We start from the raw sequence: 20466 nt of genomic DNA on the forward strand, positions 1-20466 counted from the left end.
ATTATGACCAGCTCTTGCTTTGTTTCCTCTGAATCCAAAATATTTCTTTTTGCTTCTGTTACATTAAGGTCTTGATTAAAAAGTTAGCATAATTTTCTTTATAGTTACGAGTTTTCAGTAACTTGTGATGCTCGGTTAGCAGATAGATCCAAAAATCCTCTTTGCTTTTCTCTTCTTTCTTGAAGAGGTAATGCACTGTTGCAGCTTTCAGCCAGTTGACTGCGTTTCGCTTCGCGGTAGGAAAGGGTACATCATCCGGCGCCAAAAAGTCCGCCGGTGTTATTGCGTGAGGTGACGTTCGGAGGATAACCGCCAACTTCTGTCGTACATACAGCCATATAGCTTGAACCCTGTCACACACGAAACGATGTTCTTCGTTATCAATTAAATTACACGTTTCACAGAGTGGCGAGGCTGCGAGGTGGATCGTATGAAGTTTAGAGTTAGTTGCAAATTTCCTGTTTACAGCGAAGTACCATGTTGCTTTCAGGTCGGTAGCTATAGTACGGTTATGAATATTGTCCCATATCACTTTCCAGTTATAACATGGGTATTTGTGTTCTATTTTATTTTTCTTCTTCTCTGCCATCAATTTGCCATATATTTCTTTTACGTTGTTCATATCGTTTTCCGGAATTCGTGAATGTAGATAGCTATATTCGATTAAAAACCATCGCAAATGGTAAAGTGCGCTCGGAATATGCTGCACATGAATAGGTGGTGAGAGGTCATCTGGAGCTATTTCTGTTAGAAGGTGTGCAGCGAGACAACTGCTTGATTGTCTCCATTGCCGAAACGTATTGCAGATGTACAGAGCATGGGACTTTTTTGTAACATCCGTTAAGTTTAAGCCTCCGTTTTTAGTGGCGAGTGTCAGCGTGTCATATGGGATTTTAAATATGTGACCACGGCTCACAAAATAGCCTATTGCCGACATAATTTGTTTGGCAATGACGGCGGGCACTGGCAAAACCTGTGCGATATAATTGACTTTGGAAGTAATGGAGACGTTCGCGAGAGACACTCGCTGAATTTCATTTAGTTGCCTAATACTGTGTGTCCGTACACTAGCACGTATGGTAGTTAATACTTTTCTGTAGTTGGTCGCAATAGTTTGACGTATATTTTTTCGAAAATCAACGCCGAGACACTTCAAGGCCGTGAGCTCGCGTAACGGACCTTGGGAGCGCATGCCAATGCCACGTCCGATATTGAATATGCCGGACTTGGTTTTGTTCAACTTTGCGGCCGACGCTTTTTCGTATTTATCAATCATTTGCATCGCCGTCTCGATTTCTGCCATATTCATAACAAGAAATCCAACATCATCCGCATAAACTTGACAAAGTATTTTGTTTCCTCGTATTTGTAATCCTTGTAACCGCTGAGTCAAGGTAGCGAGTAAGGGTTCGATGGCCAAGGCAAAAAGTGCCATGGACAGCGGACAACCTTGCCTGACAGAACTGGCGATCTCTATTGGCCGGCTAGGCTGCCCATTGATGATTATCCGTGAGGAATTATTCTTGACCAAACGCCGTATGACTTCAACGAATCTCGGCGGAAAGCCCATTGCATCCATCGTTGTCAGGAGGTAGGAGTGGCTGATCCTGTCGAAGGCTTTATCAAAATCTAACGACACGATGGCACATTGTAGTCGGCACACTTCCGCTATGGAAATTATGTCGCGGTAGTTGGCCAATGTCTGTTGAATTCGTCTACCCTTGCCCACACTAGACTGATACGGTCCGGTAACACTGGTCATTACATGTTGAAGTCTGTGGGCTAAGAGCCGCGTAAAAATTTTATAATCACTGTTCAGCAGCGTGATTGGTCTCAAGTTTCCAATTTTCTTGCCAGCCGAGAATTTTTTGGTTAACACTATGATCCCTTCTCGAAAATCTTTTGGTATCTCCTGACTGAGTGTCAGCAGTTCATTACAGATGCCTGTAAGTCTATGTCGGATATGGTTCCAAAAGACTTGATAAAACTCTGCTGGTAGTCCGTCGGCTCCAGGGGATTTATTTTTTGCACTTTTATAAACAGCATACTCTACATCGTCTTCGGTTGCCTCTGCAATTAGAGCGTCCGCAGACGCGGTACTAACTCTTCCTTGCAGGTTGGCCAGTAAATCATCCTGTGCTTGTTCGTCTACTACTTTAGCTGAAAACAAGTTGTCAAAATGGGTTACGATTGCCGCTTTTATTTCGTTATGCATTGTTAAGGTGGTTCCATTCTCAGTTTGGAGCTCCGTCAGTATTTTGCGGAATCCTCTGTTAGTTTCACGAATCACGTGATAGACTGAAGTAGCTTCTTGTTGTGCTATAGTCTCTGCTCTTGACCGTATCTGGTAACCTTCAAGCTGTTGTCTCCGTAACGTCAGTATTTTTGCCTGGACTTTTTTAATTCGGTCATGGTGCCCAATAGCTGATGCACCTTGCTGGTAAAGTTCTCGGAGACAGTGAAAGTAAAATTCCATTGTTCGTTTATGCCAAAAGCTCTTCTCCCGGGAGTAGTTGATGAAACATCTACGGATCCGTGGTTTGGCGCATTTAAGCCACCAATCCATGGTCGAGGTGTAGGAGGCAAGTTTGGACTCGCAGTCTCTCCACGTGGTGAGAAAGGCTTCGTGACAGGCAGGGTCTTTTAAGTGTGAAACATTAAGTTTCCACAGCCCTTTATTGCGACATGTTCCTTGTCGTTCCATATTTAATGTGCAGATATATGCAGCGTGGTCCGAAAAAACGGTCGGCCAAACTTCAGATTGCAGAATGCGGTGTTTCAGATTGGGTGAGACGTATATCCGATCTAACCGGCTTGCTGAATGATTAGTGAGGTGAGTAAAGCCAGGTGCAGCTCCGTGCTTGTGCTCCCACGAATCAGTTAAACGGAGGTCAGTGACGATCCGTTCCAGTTCTGGCGATTTGTTAAAGTTCGGAGTTTGGTCTGCGGCATGAAGTACACTATTAAAGTCACCTCCAAGGATGGTATGGCTGCAGCGTACACCAAACAATGGAACAATTCCTTCCTTAAAAAACTGTGCTCTTTGGCGACGATTGGTAGAACCAGAGGGGGCATAGACATTAATGATCCTCGTGGTCTGGAAGGTGCCGGCAATACCTCTGCCGTTAGGCAGTTTGTCTACGTCCTTAATTATGATGCCCTCTTTGAAAATAAATGCAGTACCCAAGTCACATCCAATTCCAGGATTAACTATAGCATTATACCCTTGTATGAAGTCAAGTTTAATGTTTGCTACTTCTTGTAATAACAATATGTCCACATCAGAGGCATATAGGAAATCTCTTAAATTTTGTACATTAAAGACGCTACATATTTTGTTGACATTCAGCGTGGCGATCCTATAGGCCTGCAACGGAACTACGTTCGCCAAAACGGGAGTACCTTTAGGAAAAACTCAAAACAACAAGTCACATCGAAAAAACATCAAGAAATCTGATCTGTTAGACATACGGACACTAGTCAGTAAACTGTTCAATTTAGAAATATTCACGGCTCGGGAAGGGATCAGTCGGCTTCTCTTTGTCTGGGGCAGTATCTGCCGTGGAGTTAACAGTCATAATGGTGTCATCTTGTTTGGTGGCAATCGTGGCGACTGTAACGGTTCCTGTGGTGTCCATAATTGCTCCCTCCGCGGTAGTTTCGTCGACATCGTCGGCCCACGAAGTCGACCGATCTCTCAGAGGCTCGTCATTCAGTGTTGCACTATGGTCAGGTAGATTCTGGTGACCTGTATCGTCGGGTCGAGAAAGTGCTACGCCATCTATATGCAAACCGACAGAACCGGAGACCTTGCCCGGGACCAATGGGTCTTCGTTAGATGACTGCTGATTACATGTCAAGTTCTCAGATGTAGACGGACGTACTTTTCCCTCTATTTGCTTCGCCCGTTCACGCAGTTGTGGTGCAGACTGTTCTGCACCTTGGCGCGCGATCCTCCGTTTTTTAGATTTCTTGGGAGAGGCGCCTCGTTGCGGACTTTGGTCAGTACCTGAAGAAGCCTCCGGTTGCGAAGTCGCACTACTAGAAGTGGTCGTTGCCAGGTCTGTTGTCATAGCTCCTGAGAGGCGGTAGTCAGTTGCTGAAGAAGCTTCAGGATACGGAGTAGCACCACTAGAAGCCAGGTCTGTTTCCCTGGCACCTGGTAGGCTTCCGACATCTAAAGAAGTGTCAGGATGCAGAGGAGCATGACTCGAGGCGACCGAGGCCGCGTCCGCATCCATTGCCTCATTGTGCGGTTCCACAGTGACAACGGCAGGAGCAGCTACTTCTTCCGAGGGGGGTTGGTGTTCGACAGATGTTACACTTGAGTCGGTCGGTATGTCGGTCGCTTGTAGGTCGTTATTCGTAGTAACTTCGGGGGGCACAGTACCACCTGCAAGACCGCGCGTCACGGCGACGTACGACAGGGGCAGTGTTGACATACCAGATGGCCTAGAGGCATCGCCCGCAGGCAGCTGCGCCACCCGCCTTTGCAGACATTCAGCACGAACGTGGCCTGGTAAGTTGCAAGCAGCACATGTTTTCGGTTGATCATCGTACATCACAACAGCCCTATAGCCGCAGACGTTTATAAATGACGGAATGTGTTTCTGCAATTCGACTTTTAATTGGCGCACACCATTCAAAACAGGGAATTTGTGTGCAGCAGACCACCGTTCGGCAATATTACTCAAAACTTTACCGTAAGGAGAAATAACAGCATTTATCTGGCCACATGTTATTTCAAAGGGAAGTTCAAAGACGCGTACGGTTCGAATACCTAGACCAGCATGTGCAACGAGAACCTCCCCAACATTGCCATCAGAATGTTTAAATTTCATGACGCCACCACAGGATTGAACTATTCTGTCACACAATTCCGAACTGGCAAATTTGACAAAAACCACACTATTCATAATCGAAAAATGGATACCGACAATATCATCAATTCCAATGTGAACATCATCTTCTAACCACTGTTCCACATCAAAAGATTTCGGTCGAGCAAAGTTGCGATCAAACGTAAATTTCAGTGTGTCTTTTCGTTGTGGTTGAGACATCTCTTAATGCGCTACCATGGCCACAAAACACTATAGACAAACGACGCGCTGCAGCAAGAGCAGAGGCTTACCACGCGGAGCTAACGCAACGCAGCGCACAGCACGGCACGTCCGACCTCCAGCGCAGCCGCCGGCTGACTATGACATCGCCAAGCATGACATTATACTACAAAATGCATACAAACCACTGTTGTGCCTATGCATTCAGAAAACCTCTGAGGCCAGTAGAATACTTTTCATAGGCTGTAGAACATCCCTTTCATTCAGTGTACTGCCATGTGTTAGATGCTGCTCGAGATAGCTCCGCTCCTTGCAGGAAGGTTAAAAAAATGAATGCCTTCTGTGAGGTTCGAACTCACGACCCCTGGTTTACGAGACCAGTGCTCTACCACTGAGCTAAGAAGGCGGCAGCTTAGCGTTTGTGAGCTATCCCCGAATTGTCACTTCATCATACTGAATCTTGCAGCCCTCGACCAGATATCGGATTTGGCACACAGCTGCTGCAGGGGGTGTCCACATTGCCGTTTTCCAAATCTCTTGACTGTTTCGCCCTTACGATCGACGACGAGCGTCGGGCCACCAGAAGTTTGCGGTCTGCACAATCCTGTCCTAGTGCACAGCTTGTGGGATAGCGTGGCTCGACTGCGAAATGCGCCTTTCGGCTCCTCTCTCTGGCTACAGTATGCTGTTGTCCACAGTGGCACTGGCGTTGCCCATGGGGCTTCACGTAAGGCGACTGCACGTCTCTCGGCCAACAGCAGCCCACTGCAGATCGACACTTAAGAGACACCAAATACAAATCGACATCGAGAGACAGGCCCTGTCATATGGCAGTCGCGACGTATACGCTGAAATTGAATGTAAAGAATACGTCTTTTGTAGTGGGCGTCGCTCTACTGCAGTGCACACATGACGAATAAATAGGAAAAGAGTAGAACGTCTGTGTAGGGCCATGTTTTTACCTACAGTGTCACTTGGCTGAATGTGTATAAGGCTCTGTGGCATCACTCAAACACAGGCAAATTGTCACGCTAGCTGTGTATCTCTAACAAAGTTGACGTATGTCCTCACCTCGGTGCCGGTTAAAACGATTTCGCCCCCGGGTGGGCTCGAACCACCAACCTTTCGGTTAACAGCCGAACGCGCTAGCCGATTGCGCCACGGAGGCCTTGAATTTGGCTCACTTGTGCTCTGTATATCAACGCAATTCGTATACCTTCTGCAGGAATCTCGCAGAATGGTAGCATCTGCTTGCGCCTCTTCACATGGATAACGTGCATGCACACTGTAGCGAGGCTCGTACACGAATGACATCGCCAAGCATGACATTATACTACAAAATGCATACAAACCACTGTTGTGCCTATGCATTCAGAAAACCTCTGAGGCCAGTAGAATACTTTTCATAGGCTGTAGAACATCCCTTTCATTCAGTGTACTGCCATGTGTTAGATGCTGCTCGAGATAGCTCCGCTCCTTGCAGGAAGGTTAAAAAAATGAATGCATTCTGTGAGGTTCGAACTCACGACCCCTGGTTTACGAGACCAGTGCTCTACCACTGAGCTAAGAAGGCGGCAGCTTAGCGTTTGTGAGCTATCCCCGAATTGTCACTTCATCATACTGAATCTTGCAGCCCTCGACCAGATATCGGATTTGGCACACAGCTGCTGCAGGGGGTGTCCACATTGCCGTTTTCCAAATCTCTTGACTGTTTCGCCCTTACGATCGACGACGAGCGTCGGGCCACCAGAAGTTTGCGGTCTGCACAATCCTGTCCTAGTGCACAGCTTGTGGGATAGCGTGGCTCGACTGCGAAATGCGCCTTTCGGCTCCTCTCTCTGGCTACAGTATGCTGTTGTCCACAGTGGCACTGGCGTTGCCCATGGGGCTTCATGTAAGGCGACTGCACGTCTCTCGGCCAACAGCGGCCCACTGCAGATCGACACTTAAGAGACACCAAATACAAATCGACATCGAGAGACAGGCCCTGTCATATGGCAGTCGCGACGTATACGCTGAAATTGAATGTAAAGAATACGTCTTTTGTAGTGGGCGTCGCTCTACTGCAGTGCACACATGACGAATAAATAGGAAAAGAGTAGAACGTCTGTGTAGGGCCATGTTTTTACCTACAGTGTCACTTGGCTGAATGTGTATAAGACTCTGTGGCATCACTCAAACACAGCCAAATTGTCACGCTAGCTGTGTATCTCTAACAAAGTTGACGTATGTCCTCACCTCGGTGCCGGTTAAAACGATTTCGCCCCCGGGTGGGCTCGAACCACCAACCTTTCGGTTAACAGCCGAACGCGCTAGCCGATTGCGCCACGGAGGCCTTGAATTTGGCTCACTTGTGCTCTGTATATCAACGCAATTCGTATACCTTCTGCAGGAATCTCGCAGAATGGTAGCATCTGCTTGCGCCTCTTCACATGGATAACGTGCATGCACACTGTAGCGAGGCTCGTACACGAATGACATCGCCAAGCATGACATTATACTACAAAATGCATACAAACCACTGTTGTGCCAATGCATTCAGAAAACCTCTGAGGCCAGTAGAATACTTTTCATAGGCTGTAGAACATCCCTTTCATTCAGTGTACTGCCATGTGTTAGATGCTGCTCGAGATAGCTCCGCTCCTTGCAGGAAGGTTAAAAAAATGAATGCCTTCTGTGAGGTTCGCACTCACGACCCCTGGTTTACGAGACCAGTGCTCTACCACTGAGCTAAGAAGGCGGCAGCTTAGCGTTTGTGAGCTATCCCCGAATTGTCACTTCATCATACTGAATCTTGCAGCCCTCGACCAGATATCGGATTTGGCACACAGCTGCTGCAGGGGGTGTCCACATTGCCGTTTTCCAAATCTCTTGACTGTTTCGCCCTTACGATCGACGACGAGCGTCGGGCCACCAGAAGTTTGCGGTCTGCACAATCCTGTCCTAGTGCACAGCTTGTGGGATAGCGTGGCTCGACTGCGAAATGCGCCTTTCGGCTCCTCTCTCTGGCTACAGTATGCTGTTGTCCACAGTGGCACTGGCGTTGCCCATGGGGCTTCATGTAAGGCGACTGCACGTCTCTCGGCCAACAGCGGCCCACTGCAGATCGACACTTAAGAGACACCAAATACAAATCGACATCGAGAGACAGGCCCTGTCATATGGCAGTCGCGACGTATACGCTGAAATTGAATGTAAAGAATACGTCTTTTGTAGTGGGCGTCGCTCTACTGCAGTGCACACATGACGAATAAATAGGAAAAGAGTAGAACGTCTGTGTAGGGCCATGTTTTTACCTACAGTGTCACTTGGCTGAATGTGTATAAGGCTCTGTGGCATCACTCAAACACAGGCAAATTGTCACGCTAGCTGTGTATCTCTAACAAAGTTGACGTATGTCCTCACCTCGGTGCCGGTTAAAACGATTTCGCCCCCGGGTGGGCTCGAACCACCAACCTTTCGGTTAACAGCCGAACGCGCTAGCCGATTGCGCCACGGAGGCCTTGAATTTGGCTCACTTGTGCTCTGTATATCAACGCAATTCGTATACCTTCTGCAGGAATCTCGCAGAATGGTAGCATCTGCTTGCGCCTCTTCACATGGATAACGTGCATGCACACTGTAGCGAGGCTCGTACACGAATGACATCGCCAAGCATGACATTATACTACAAAATGCATACAAACCACTGTTGTGCCAATGCATTCAGAAAACCTCTGAGGCCAGTAGAATACTTTTCATAGGCTGTAGAACATCCCTTTCATTCAGTGTACTGCCATGTGTTAGATGCTGCTCGAGATAGCTCCGCTCCTTGCAGGAAGGTTAAAAAAATGAATGCCTTCTGTGAGGTTCGCACTCACGACCCCTGGTTTACGAGACCAGTGCTCTACCACTGAGCTAAGAAGGCGGCAGCTTAGCGTTTGTGAGCTATCCCCGAATTGTCACTTCATCATACTGAATCTTGCAGCCCTCGACCAGATATCGGATTTGGCACACAGCTGCTGCAGGGGGTGTCCACATTGCCGTTTTCCAAATCTCTTGACTGTTTCGCCCTTACGATCGACGACGAGCGTCGGGCCACCAGAAGTTTGCGGTCTGCACAATCCTGTCCTAGTGCACAGCTTGTGGGATAGCGTGGCTCGACTGCGAAATGCGCCTTTCGGCTCCTCTCTCTGGCTACAGTATGCTGTTGTCCACAGTGGCACTGGCGTTGCCCATGGGGCTTCATGTAAGGCGACTGCACGTCTCTCGGCCAACAGCGGCCCACTGCAGATCGACACTTAAGAGACACCAAATACAAATCGACATCGAGAGACAGGCCCTGTCATATGGCAGTCGCGACGTATACGCTGAAATTGAATGTAAAGAATACGTCTTTTGTAGTGGGCGTCGCTCTACTGCAGTGCACACATGACGAATAAATAGGAAAAGAGTAGAACGTCTGTGTAGGGCCATGTTTTTACCTACAGTGTCACTTGGCTGAATGTGTATAAGACTCTGTGGCATCACTCAAACACAGCCAAATTGTCACGCTAGCTGTGTATCTCTAACAAAGTTGACGTATGTCCTCACCTCGGTGCCGGTTAAAACGATTTCGCCCCCGGGTGGGCTCGAACCACCAACCTTTCGGTTAACAGCCGAACGCGCTAGCCGATTGCGCCACGGAGGCCTTGAATTTGGCTCACTTGTGCTCTGTATATCAACGCAATTCGTATACCTTCTGCAGGAATCTCGCAGAATGGTAGCATCTGCTTGCGCCTCTTCACATGGATAACGTGCATGCACACTGTAGCGAGGCTCGTACACGAATGACATCGCCAAGCATGACATTATACTACAAAATGCATACAAACCACTGTTGTGCCAATGCATTCAGAAAACCTCTGAGGCCAGTAGAATACTTTTCATAGGCTGTAGAACATCCCTTTCATTCAGTGTACTGCCATGTGTTAGATGCTGCTCGAGATAGCTCCGCTCCTTGCAGGAAGGTTAAAAAAATGAATGCCTTCTGTGAGGTTCGCACTCACGACCCCTGGTTTACGAGACCAGTGCTCTACCACTGAGCTAAGAAGGCGGCAGCTTAGCGTTTGTGAGCTATCCCCGAATTGTCACTTCATCATACTGAATCTTGCAGCCCTCGACCAGATATCGGATTTGGCACACAGCTGCTGCAGGGGGTGTCCACATTGCCGTTTTCCAAATCTCTTGACTGTTTCGCCCTTACGATCGACGACGAGCGTCGGGCCACCAGAAGTTTGCGGTCTGCACAATCCTGTCCTAGTGCACAGCTTGTGGGATAGCGTGGCTCGACTGCGAAATGCGCCTTTCGGCTCCTCTCTCTGGCTACAGTATGCTGTTGTCCACAGTGGCACTGGCGTTGCCCATGGGGCTTCATGTAAGGCGACTGCACGTCTCTCGGCCAACAGCGGCCCACTGCAGATCGACACTTAAGAGACACCAAATACAAATCGACATCGAGAGACAGGCCCTGTCATATGGCAGTCGCGACGTATACGCTGAAATTGAATGTAAAGAATACGTCTTTTGTAGTGGGCGTCGCTCTACTGCAGTGCACACATGACGAATAAATAGGAAAAGAGTAGAACGTCTGTGTAGGGCCATGTTTTTACCTACAGTGTCACTTGGCTGAATGTGTATAAGACTCTGTGGCATCACTCAAACACAGCCAAATTGTCACGCTAGCTGTGTATCTCTAACAAAGTTGACGTATGTCCTCACCTCGGTGCCGGTTAAAACGATTTCGCCCCCGGGTGGGCTCGAACCACCAACCTTTCGGTTAACAGCCGAACGCGCTAGCCGATTGCGCCACGGAGGCCTTGAATTTGGCTCACTTGTGCTCTGTATATCAACGCAATTCGTATACCTTCTGCAGGAATCTCGCAGAATGGTAGCATCTGCTTGCGCCTCTTCACATGGATAACGTGCATGCACACTGTAGCGAGGCTCGTACACGAATGACATCGCCAAGCATGACATTATACTACAAAATGCATACAAACCACTGTTGTGCCTATGCATTCAGAAAACCTCTGAGGCCAGTAGAATACTTTTCATAGGCTGTAGAACATCCCTTTCATTCAGTGTACTGCCATGTGTTAGATGCTGCTCGAGATAGCTCCGCTCCTTGCAGGAAGGTTAAAAAAATGAATGCATTCTGTGAGGTTCGAACTCACGACCCCTGGTTTACGAGACCAGTGCTCTACCACTGAGCTAAGAAGGCGGCAGCTTAGCGTTTGTGAGCTATCCCCGAATTGTCACTTCATCATACTGAATCTTGCAGCCCTCGACCAGATATCGGATTTGGCACACAGCTGCTGCAGGGGGTGTCCACATTGCCGTTTTCCAAATCTCTTGACTGTTTCGCCCTTACGATCGACGACGAGCGTCGGGCCACCAGAAGTTTGCGGTCTGCACAATCCTGTCCTAGTGCACAGCTTGTGGGATAGCGTGGCTCGACTGCGAAATGCGCCTTTCGGCTCCTCTCTCTGGCTACAGTATGCTGTTGTCCACAGTGGCACTGGCGTTGCCCATGGGGCTTCATGTAAGGCGACTGCACGTCTCTCGGCCAACAGCGGCCCACTGCAGATCGACACTTAAGAGACACCAAATACAAATCGACATCGAGAGACAGGCCCTGTCATATGGCAGTCGCGACGTATACGCTGAAATTGAATGTAAAGAATACGTCTTTTGTAGTGGGCGTCGCTCTACTGCAGTGCACACATGACGAATAAATAGGAAAAGAGTAGAACGTCTGTGTAGGGCCATGTTTTTACCTACAGTGTCACTTGGCTGAATGTGTATAAGACTCTGTGGCATCACTCAAACACAGCCAAATTGTCACGCTAGCTGTGTATCTCTAACAAAGTTGACGTATGTCCTCACCTCGGTGCCGGTTAAAACGATTTCGCCCCCGGGTGGGCTCGAACCACCAACCTTTCGGTTAACAGCCGAACGCGCTAGCCGATTGCGCCACGGAGGCCTTGAATTTGGCTCACTTGTGCTCTGTATATCAACGCAATTCGTATACCTTCTGCAGGAATCTCGCAGAATGGTAGCATCTGCTTGCGCCTCTTCACATGGATAACGTGCATGCACACTGTAGCGAGGCTCGTACACGAATGACATCGCCAAGCATGACATTATACTACAAAATGCATACAAACCACTGTTGTGCCAATGCATTCAGAAAACCTCTGAGGCCAGTAGAATACTTTTCATAGGCTGTAGAACATCCCTTTCATTCAGTGTACTGCCATGTGTTAGATGCTGCTCGAGATAGCTCCGCTCCTTGCAGGAAGGTTAAAAAAATGAATGCCTTCTGTGAGGTTCGCACTCACGACCCCTGGTTTACGAGACCAGTGCTCTACCACTGAGCTAAGAAGGCGGCAGCTTAGCGTTTGTGAGCTATCCCCGAATTGTCACTTCATCATACTGAATCTTGCAGCCCTCGACCAGATATCGGATTTGGCACACAGCTGCTGCAGGGGGTGTCCACATTGCCGTTTTCCAAATCTCTTGACTGTTTCGCCCTTACGATCGACGACGAGCGTCGGGCCACCAGAAGTTTGCGGTCTGCACAATCCTGTCCTAGTGCACAGCTTGTGGGATAGCGTGGCTCGACTGCGAAATGCGCCTTTCGGCTCCTCTCTCTGGCTACAGTATGCTGTTGTCCACAGTGGCACTGGCGTTGCCCATGGGGCTTCATGTAAGGCGACTGCACGTCTCTCGGCCAACAGCGGCCCACTGCAGATCGACACTTAAGAGACACCAAATACAAATCGACATCGAGAGACAGGCCCTGTCATATGGCAGTCGCGACGTATACGCTGAAATTGAATGTAAAGAATACGTCTTTTGTAGTGGGCGTCGCTCTACTGCAGTGCACACATGACGAATAAATAGGAAAAGAGTAGAACGTCTGTGTAGGGCCATGTTTTTACCTACAGTGTCACTTGGCTGAATGTGTATAAGGCTCTGTGGCATCACTCAAACACAGGCAAATTGTCACGCTAGCTGTGTATCTCTAACAAAGTTGACGTATGTCCTCACCTCGGTGCCGGTTAAAACGATTTCGCCCCCGGGTGGGCTCGAACCACCAACCTTTCGGTTAACAGCCGAACGCGCTAGCCGATTGCGCCACGGAGGCCTTGAATTTGGCTCACTTGTGCTCTGTATATCAACGCAATTCGTATACCTTCTGCAGGAATCTCGCAGAATGGTAGCATCTGCTTGCGCCTCTTCACATGGATAACGTGCATGCACACTGTAGCGAGGCTCGTACACGAATGACATCGCCAAGCATGACATTATACTACAAAATGCATACAAACCACTGTTGTGCCAATGCATTCAGAAAACCTCTGAGGCCAGTAGAATACTTTTCATAGGCTGTAGAACATCCCTTTCATTCAGTGTACTGCCATGTGTTAGATGCTGCTCGAGATAGCTCCGCTCCTTGCAGGAAGGTTAAAAAAATGAATGCCTTCTGTGAGGTTCGCACTCACGACCCCTGGTTTACGAGACCAGTGCTCTACCACTGAGCTAAGAAGGCGGCAGCTTAGCGTTTGTGAGCTATCCCCGAATTGTCACTTCATCATACTGAATCTTGCAGCCCTCGACCAGATATCGGATTTGGCACACAGCTGCTGCAGGGGGTGTCCACATTGCCGTTTTCCAAATCTCTTGACTGTTTCGCCCTTACGATCGACGACGAGCGTCGGGCCACCAGAAGTTTGCGGTCTGCACAATCCTGTCCTAGTGCACAGCTTGTGGGATAGCGTGGCTCGACTGCGAAATGCGCCTTTCGGCTCCTCTCTCTGGCTACAGTATGCTGTTGTCCACAGTGGCACTGGCGTTGCCCATGGGGCTTCATGTAAGGCGACTGCACGTCTCTCGGCCAACAGCGGCCCACTGCAGATCGACACTTAAGAGACACCAAATACAAATCGACATCGAGAGACAGGCCCTGTCATATGGCAGTCGCGACGTATACGCTGAAATTGAATGTAAAGAATACGTCTTTTGTAGTGGGCGTCGCTCTACTGCAGTGCACACATGACGAATAAATAGGAAAAGAGTAGAACGTCTGTGTAGGGCCATGTTTTTACCTACAGTGTCACTTGGCTGAATGTGTATAAGGCTCTGTGGCATCACTCAAACACAGCCAAATTGTCACGCTAGCTGTGTATCTCTAACAAAGTTGACGTATGTCCTCACCTCGGTGCCGGTTAAAACGATTTCGCCCCCGGGTGGGCTCGAACCACCAACCTTTCGGTTAACAGCCGAACGCGCTAGTCGATTGCGCCACTTTTTTTTTTTTTTTTTTTTATTTTTTTTTTTTTGTTTTTTGCCTTCTTCGGCTAGCTTCCGCGCTTTATTAGTGGAAGTTTTTTGTTATTTTTTATTTTTCCATTTTTTTGTTTTTCTTTTTATTTTTTGATTTTTATTTATTTTATTTTTTTTATTTTTTTTTGTTTTTATTTTTATTTTTTTTTTTTTGTGGTGGTGGTATATCTCAGGATCACTACCTCTCAAGCTCGTCTTCACTTAGTAATGGCATGAATGTTTCCGTGTCGTTCTGTATTCGTCGATGTTTCAGGTTCCTGAAGGCTTCATTCAAAGTTGTCATCTCTTAGCGTTGAGAGTATGTTCGCCGAGATTGCCGCCGTGCTGTTTTCTTGCAGTGATTCAGTAAAGTAACTTGGTACTATTGTGTGTTCCTTGAGTTGGTGGAGACAAAAACAACAAGATCATAGATTGCTCTTTCAGCATCGTAGATAATAAATAGAGGAATGGTTCCTGATAGAGGAAAGATGGGTATCTAGAAAGAAAATACTGCCTCGTCTGTTTTAAACTTCGTCAAATGAAACTATACTTGTCTGCTGGGTAACGTAAAAAAACAGAAATAAGTACAGGCTCCACAAGGTTTGCATCCTGTTGCACGCTGCTTCTCTGTGACCTTAGGTGCACACATTGTACCATCTATGAAACAATTGAGTCCTGAGAACCGACAAACAGATACCCTGATAATATAAGAAAGAATAAAAGCAATAATCGTACCCATTGGTTCGCACACTTAAAGCTTCCCATCATTCAAAGCAACGGTGAGAAAATTCTGAAATTTTTCTTTATACTTTCGTAATCGTTTGATCGCGTAATATTCGGTAATAAGATACATATGAAAATCAGAAAGTGTAGGCGTTTTAGTCGTCAGTATATAATATAGGTACTGTCCAATTAACCAGGTATAGCTATTATTTTTAGATTTCGGAAATAATTGCCAGTCCGGGTGGAATATATCCTGCAGTTGTATTGCGGATGGCGTCGTTCTATTAATAAGAGCCAGTTTCATTCTCGTCCATTTCCAGATTTGCGTCTGATCTCTGCAGTATAATATGTGGAGCAATGTTTCCACATGGCCACATGTGTCGCAAGTCGGTGTAGGCCGTAAGTGGATCTTCCACAATTTCTCCCCCGTGGGCATCACCTCGTTCACAACATCATACCACACGGAACGAACTTGGGAACGAAGAAGAGGAGTGCTGATATTCATCCAAATTTGTCGCCAGTTCTTGCCAGGATACTTCATTTCTATAGAGTTATTCTGTTGCCGATTCGTAAATACACTGTAGACAGCCGCAGCAGTGAATGGTTGCAGGTGTTGATGCACATAGCTGAACTCCACGTAATATCGGCGAATATGAACGAGCTCGGGATGGATATGTCCAACATTTATCGGTGGCGTCATATCCGGTGGTCGTAACTGCTGGAATAGACGCGCTGTAAGACCTGTCTGACGACATCGTAAGATCCTTGATGTTCGAGCTAGAAAAATCGCTGAGCACTGTAATTCAACATCTTTCAGGGCTAGACCACCTTTATACCGAGGTAAAGCTGTAGCCTTGAAAGCGACTTTAAAAATATTACCTCGCCAAATGTACCAGCCTGCAAGGGCTAAAATTCTGTTGGCAATATCAGTAGGAATAGGGAGAACAGCGGCAACATGGTAAATCTTGCTGAGAACATAATAATTGACGAAATGTGCTCTCTGAATTCTGTCTAAAGACCGCATATTGTGCTCCCGAATCAAAGCTCGAAGGACGTTGAGCTTCTGTTCCCAATTCACTCTTACCATTTCCCGTGGATTCGGAGTGAGAATCAAACCAAGGTGCTTGAGCTGGTTGGTTGCCTCTAACCAAACGGTGTTCGCGAAGCGAGCCTGCGGACCTAAATGCAAGACTTTGGATTTCCGTTCGTTAAGGCGTGCACCGCAGGCGCTGGCATACCGGTGGACAAGCCGCCGCACGGTATCGAACTCTTCGTCGTTATTGAGAAGGACGCTGATATCGTCCGCATAGGCATGACAGACGGTCTTTGTATTCAGCGTTTGAAGACCCGGTAAGGTGACGCAAAACGTCTTCAGTAGTGGCTCGATAGCAATGGCGAAAAGAGTCGTAGAAAGCGGGCACCCTTGTCGCAAACCTTGTTGAATGGGCACAGGGGCTGTTAACTGGCCGTTGAATTTCACGCGGGAAGTCGTATTGCAGATACAATTCTTTATGATCTGTACGAAATGCTGGTTGAAACCCAGTTTATCCAGCGTTCTGAACAGAAATCCATGGTTGGTCCTATCAAATGCCTTGTCGAAGTCAAAAAAGACTATTGCCAACGTGGTCTTGCAAATCCAAGTCAAATATGCAATATCTCGGTATTCGCACAGGGCGTCTATCATTGATCGACCAGGAACCACGTTCATGTGGTATGAACCAAGCACTTTACTGAGGACTGGCTTAAGTCTGGCATTCAGAATTCTAGTAAAGATTTTGAAATCTGCATTGAGTAGGGTGATTGGTCGTAAGTTATTGAGTGAAGTCCCCTGTGACGGTTTGGAGACTAAGACTATCAGGCCCTCAGTGAACTGCGATGGAAAAGCAGTATTCGTTAACAATTCATTATACATGATAGTCAGTTCGTCGCCGAAAACATCCCAATACCGAAGATAAAATTCGACCGGCAAACCGTCTGATCCTGCAGCTTTTCCTTTCGCCGCAGACGTAATGATTGACTTCACTTCGAAGTTAGTTATGTTGGCCAGGAGCTGTGCGTGGTCGTCCGGGTCCACCGATGCTGCAATGTTAGACAAAAAATCCTCTCCTGCCTCGACGTCTGTGTCGGGTAGGGAGTAAAGTTGCCTGAAATGATTCCGAATAAAAATCTTAAGCGCGCCTTGCTCATCATAAACACGACCATCGTCATCTGTCAGTTGAGTAATGATTTTTTGTCTGCCTCTTTTAGCTTCCCGTATGACGTGGTACAAGGACGCTGACTCGTTAAAGGTGTCATCGAAAGCGCGGGCCCTGACTTGGGCTCCTGCCAGAGACGCACGAACCAATGCGGTGATTTTGGCTTTGGTACGTTTAATGCGAAGGAGATTGCCAGGCAGTGCAGAAGAATCGTTATACAACTGGCGGAGAGCGGTAAAATAAAATTCCAACGTCTGTTTCTTCCAGTACGCCGTGGCCCTGGCAAACTGACAAATACATTTCTTTATGCGTGGTTTTACTAGCTCCGTCCACCAACGAACACGCTCCCTATATCTTTGTCGTCGCTGGAGGCACCATTGCCACGTTGCAATAAGATCCTTCTTCAGGTCGCCGTCGTCCAACAGTGCGACGTTCAGTTGCCATACGCCTCGACCCAAAAAGGTTTTCTGCGAGACGTGCCTAAGCGTAATGTGATACGCACAGTGGTCGCTAAAATTAACAGGCCATATTTCACAATCCCTGGCAGCGCTTAAAATGTCTGTAGATACATAAAACCTATCCAGACGACTAGCGGAGGCAGCGGTAACATAAGTATATCCGGTCACCTGCGGGCGAAGTGAGCACCAGGTATCTTGTAAGTCCAGCCCATCAATTAAATCTCGCAACTCCAGACAAAAATTAAAATTCGGACACTGGTCTTCTCTGCGTACAACACAGTTAAAATCGCCGCCCAATAAAATTTTCGAACAACCACAGGATAATAATGGCACAATTTCATCGCGATAAAAAACACTCCTATCCCTTCGGCCTGTAGATCCAGTCGGGGCATAGACGTTGATCAAAAGCAAATCTTCGAACTGTACGACAATCCCTCTACCCGTTTCTAAAATCGCTCGAGGTCTACAAGTGATGCCCGCTTTGTACAAAATTGCAGTCCCTGCCTCATCGCCAATATTTATGATGGCCTCATAGCCTGTGACATTCCCGACCTTGGGTGTGACGACTTCTTGTAGGAAAACGATATCTATATCGGCGGCATACAGATAGGCAGTCAAACATTTTAATTTTACATCAGATGTTATTCGATTTATATTAGCAGTTGCAATTTTGTAATCCTGCATAAGAAGGGGTGATGCCATGTTAATGCGTATCGTCAGCCCAGGAAGGCTGCCTGCTCGACCCCGGCGAGTGAGCGGTATCCATAAATGCATCGGGTCCAGAACTGTCGACCTGCATCCCCATATCGGCCTCCTCTGAATGCTGCACGACCTGTACTCCATCGTCCGTGACGATTCTCTCACATTCATCCGTCCGGAACTGCTTGATAGTACGCTGCAGTTTCTGTTCGAGAGTACGAGTTTCCTCTTCACTCTGCTTACGGACCGATTTTTTTTGTCGTCCTTTCTTCTGAGGACGGGTGTCCTCGACTTGTTCGTTGTTGTCAGAATTCGCAGCGGTAGGGGTAGCTCCCGTGGGAGACAGTTCTTTGCCGGAAACTGCGCTGACTGGAGAAGACACGTCAAGGGGATGGGAAACTCGCGGCTGGTCACCAGAGTCCTCAGGTGTAAGACTCTCCACAGATGGGAGCATCTGTTGATCGGGCAACCGAGGCGGAAGTTCCACACGGACCACGCCAGCATCGGAAGGGCGCGAATTTCCGGCCCCGTCGTTTGCATAGGTTTCCACGTCAGAAGCAACGGGCATTCGGCTCGGCGTAGCGGTGTTTACACCGGCGGCGGGCACGTCAGGCACAACCTCAGTCGCGTGCAGCTGTGGCGCGCTAACGACAGACGGACCGACAAGGCTCTCGGCATACGTCGGCTTATTGCCATCCAGCCCAGCTGCAAGGGCATCACGTTGTCGTAAAACACGACGCACTGGTTTAGCACGTGGACACGCGGCCTTCAGATGGTCCGGAGAGCCACAAAGTACACATGTACGTGGTTGCCCCTCGTACATAACGAGTGCTCGGAAGCCTTGTACCACGACATTCGACGGGATATGCTTAGATAGGTCAATTCGCGCTACCCTGACACCATTATCCACATTGAAGTGTTTAAGGCCACTCCACTGCTCTTGGTGAATTTCTAATACGTTCCCATACTGGGACAGACATTGCCGAATACGTTCAAGGTCAATTTCAAATGGTAGGTTGAATATACGGACCGTGCGCAGGCCTAACCCGGCATGGTTAACAACAACTTTACAAATTTCACCATCAGAATTAACGAACTCGGCAGTACCCTTAGTGGAGTCCATTACACGTAAACAAGGCTCGTCATTAACAAGTTTCACGTAAACGGCATTCGCTAGAAAATCGTATGAAAATCCTAAAACTTCCTCGTCTTTAAGACCCAATCTGTCGAAGAAAAAATCGACTAATTCGTAGACATGTGGTCGGGCAAACCCAAACGGGAATTGGAAACGCAACGTGTAACGGCGTAACTGATCATCCATGGCAAAGGCCATGATGTACTCACAAGGCCCACAACTGCTGCAAGCGCCGCCAAACACGCGCGGAGCGAGCACACCGGCACGTCCGCACACGGCCGCTGCTGCGGCGGAACAGAGCCACGGAGGCCTTGAATTTGGCTCACTTGTGCTCTGTATATCAACGCAATTCGTATACCTTCTGCAGGAATCTCGCAGAATGGTAGCATCTGCTTGCGCCTCTTCACATGGATAACGTGCATGCACACTGTAGCGAGGCTCGTACACGAATGACATCGCCAAGCATGACATTATACTACAAAATGCATACAAACCACTGTTGTGCCTATGCATTCAGAAAACCTCTGAGGCCAGTAGAATACTTTTCATAGGCTGTAGAACATCCCTTTCATTCAGTGTACTGCCATGTGTTAGATGCTGCTCGAGATAGCTCCGCTCCTTGCAGGAAGGTTAAAAAAATGAATGCCTTCTGTGAGGTTCGAACTCACGACCCCTGGTTTACGAGACCAGTGGTCTACCACTGAGCTAAGAAGGCGGCAGCTTAGCATTTGTGAGCTATCCCCGAATTGTCACTTCATCATACTGAATCTTGCAGCCCTCGACCAGATATCGGATTTGGCACACAGCTGCTGCAGGGGGTGTCCACATTGCCGTTTTCCAAATCTCTT

General features: G+C 47.9%; 16 non-coding genes across 16 annotated transcripts; all 16 read right to left on the reverse strand.

The window, feature by feature from the left end:
• Positions 1 to 5394: 5394 nt before the first annotated feature.
• Positions 5395 to 5466, reverse strand: Trnat-cgu (transfer RNA threonine (anticodon CGU)). Its single transcript has one exon. It is a non-coding gene; the product is annotated as a tRNA-Thr (tRNA).
• A 688-nt stretch (positions 5467 to 6154) lies between these two features.
• Trnan-guu (transfer RNA asparagine (anticodon GUU)) lies at positions 6155 to 6228 on the reverse strand. The gene has a single exon. It is a non-coding gene; the product is annotated as a tRNA-Asn (tRNA).
• A 333-nt stretch (positions 6229 to 6561) lies between these two features.
• Trnat-cgu (transfer RNA threonine (anticodon CGU)) lies at positions 6562 to 6633 on the reverse strand. The gene has a single exon. It is a non-coding gene; the product is annotated as a tRNA-Thr (tRNA).
• A 688-nt stretch (positions 6634 to 7321) lies between these two features.
• Trnan-guu (transfer RNA asparagine (anticodon GUU)) lies at positions 7322 to 7395 on the reverse strand. Its single transcript has one exon. It is a non-coding gene; the product is annotated as a tRNA-Asn (tRNA).
• Positions 7396 to 7728: 333 nt separating this feature from the next.
• Positions 7729 to 7800, reverse strand: Trnat-cgu (transfer RNA threonine (anticodon CGU)). Its single transcript has one exon. It is a non-coding gene; the product is annotated as a tRNA-Thr (tRNA).
• Positions 7801 to 8488: 688 nt separating this feature from the next.
• Trnan-guu (transfer RNA asparagine (anticodon GUU)) lies at positions 8489 to 8562 on the reverse strand. Its single transcript has one exon. It is a non-coding gene; the product is annotated as a tRNA-Asn (tRNA).
• Positions 8563 to 8895: 333 nt separating this feature from the next.
• Trnat-cgu (transfer RNA threonine (anticodon CGU)) lies at positions 8896 to 8967 on the reverse strand. Its single transcript has one exon. It is a non-coding gene; the product is annotated as a tRNA-Thr (tRNA).
• Positions 8968 to 9655: 688 nt separating this feature from the next.
• Trnan-guu (transfer RNA asparagine (anticodon GUU)) lies at positions 9656 to 9729 on the reverse strand. The gene has a single exon. It is a non-coding gene; the product is annotated as a tRNA-Asn (tRNA).
• A 333-nt stretch (positions 9730 to 10062) lies between these two features.
• On the reverse strand, positions 10063 to 10134 carry Trnat-cgu (transfer RNA threonine (anticodon CGU)). The gene has a single exon. It is a non-coding gene; the product is annotated as a tRNA-Thr (tRNA).
• Positions 10135 to 10822: 688 nt separating this feature from the next.
• Trnan-guu (transfer RNA asparagine (anticodon GUU)) lies at positions 10823 to 10896 on the reverse strand. Its single transcript has one exon. It is a non-coding gene; the product is annotated as a tRNA-Asn (tRNA).
• A 333-nt stretch (positions 10897 to 11229) lies between these two features.
• Trnat-cgu (transfer RNA threonine (anticodon CGU)) lies at positions 11230 to 11301 on the reverse strand. Its single transcript has one exon. It is a non-coding gene; the product is annotated as a tRNA-Thr (tRNA).
• A 688-nt stretch (positions 11302 to 11989) lies between these two features.
• On the reverse strand, positions 11990 to 12063 carry Trnan-guu (transfer RNA asparagine (anticodon GUU)). The gene has a single exon. It is a non-coding gene; the product is annotated as a tRNA-Asn (tRNA).
• A 333-nt stretch (positions 12064 to 12396) lies between these two features.
• Positions 12397 to 12468, reverse strand: Trnat-cgu (transfer RNA threonine (anticodon CGU)). The gene has a single exon. It is a non-coding gene; the product is annotated as a tRNA-Thr (tRNA).
• A 688-nt stretch (positions 12469 to 13156) lies between these two features.
• Trnan-guu (transfer RNA asparagine (anticodon GUU)) lies at positions 13157 to 13230 on the reverse strand. Its single transcript has one exon. It is a non-coding gene; the product is annotated as a tRNA-Asn (tRNA).
• Positions 13231 to 13563: 333 nt separating this feature from the next.
• Trnat-cgu (transfer RNA threonine (anticodon CGU)) lies at positions 13564 to 13635 on the reverse strand. Its single transcript has one exon. It is a non-coding gene; the product is annotated as a tRNA-Thr (tRNA).
• Positions 13636 to 20261: 6626 nt separating this feature from the next.
• On the reverse strand, positions 20262 to 20333 carry Trnat-cgu (transfer RNA threonine (anticodon CGU)). Its single transcript has one exon. It is a non-coding gene; the product is annotated as a tRNA-Thr (tRNA).
• Between the last annotated feature and the right edge of the window lie 133 nt (positions 20334 to 20466).

The sequence above is a fragment of the Schistocerca nitens genome, chromosome 6 (assembly GCF_023898315.1).
Source record: "Schistocerca nitens isolate TAMUIC-IGC-003100 chromosome 6, iqSchNite1.1, whole genome shotgun sequence".
In the NCBI taxonomy this organism is placed as follows: Eukaryota; Metazoa; Arthropoda; class Insecta; order Orthoptera; family Acrididae; genus Schistocerca; species Schistocerca nitens.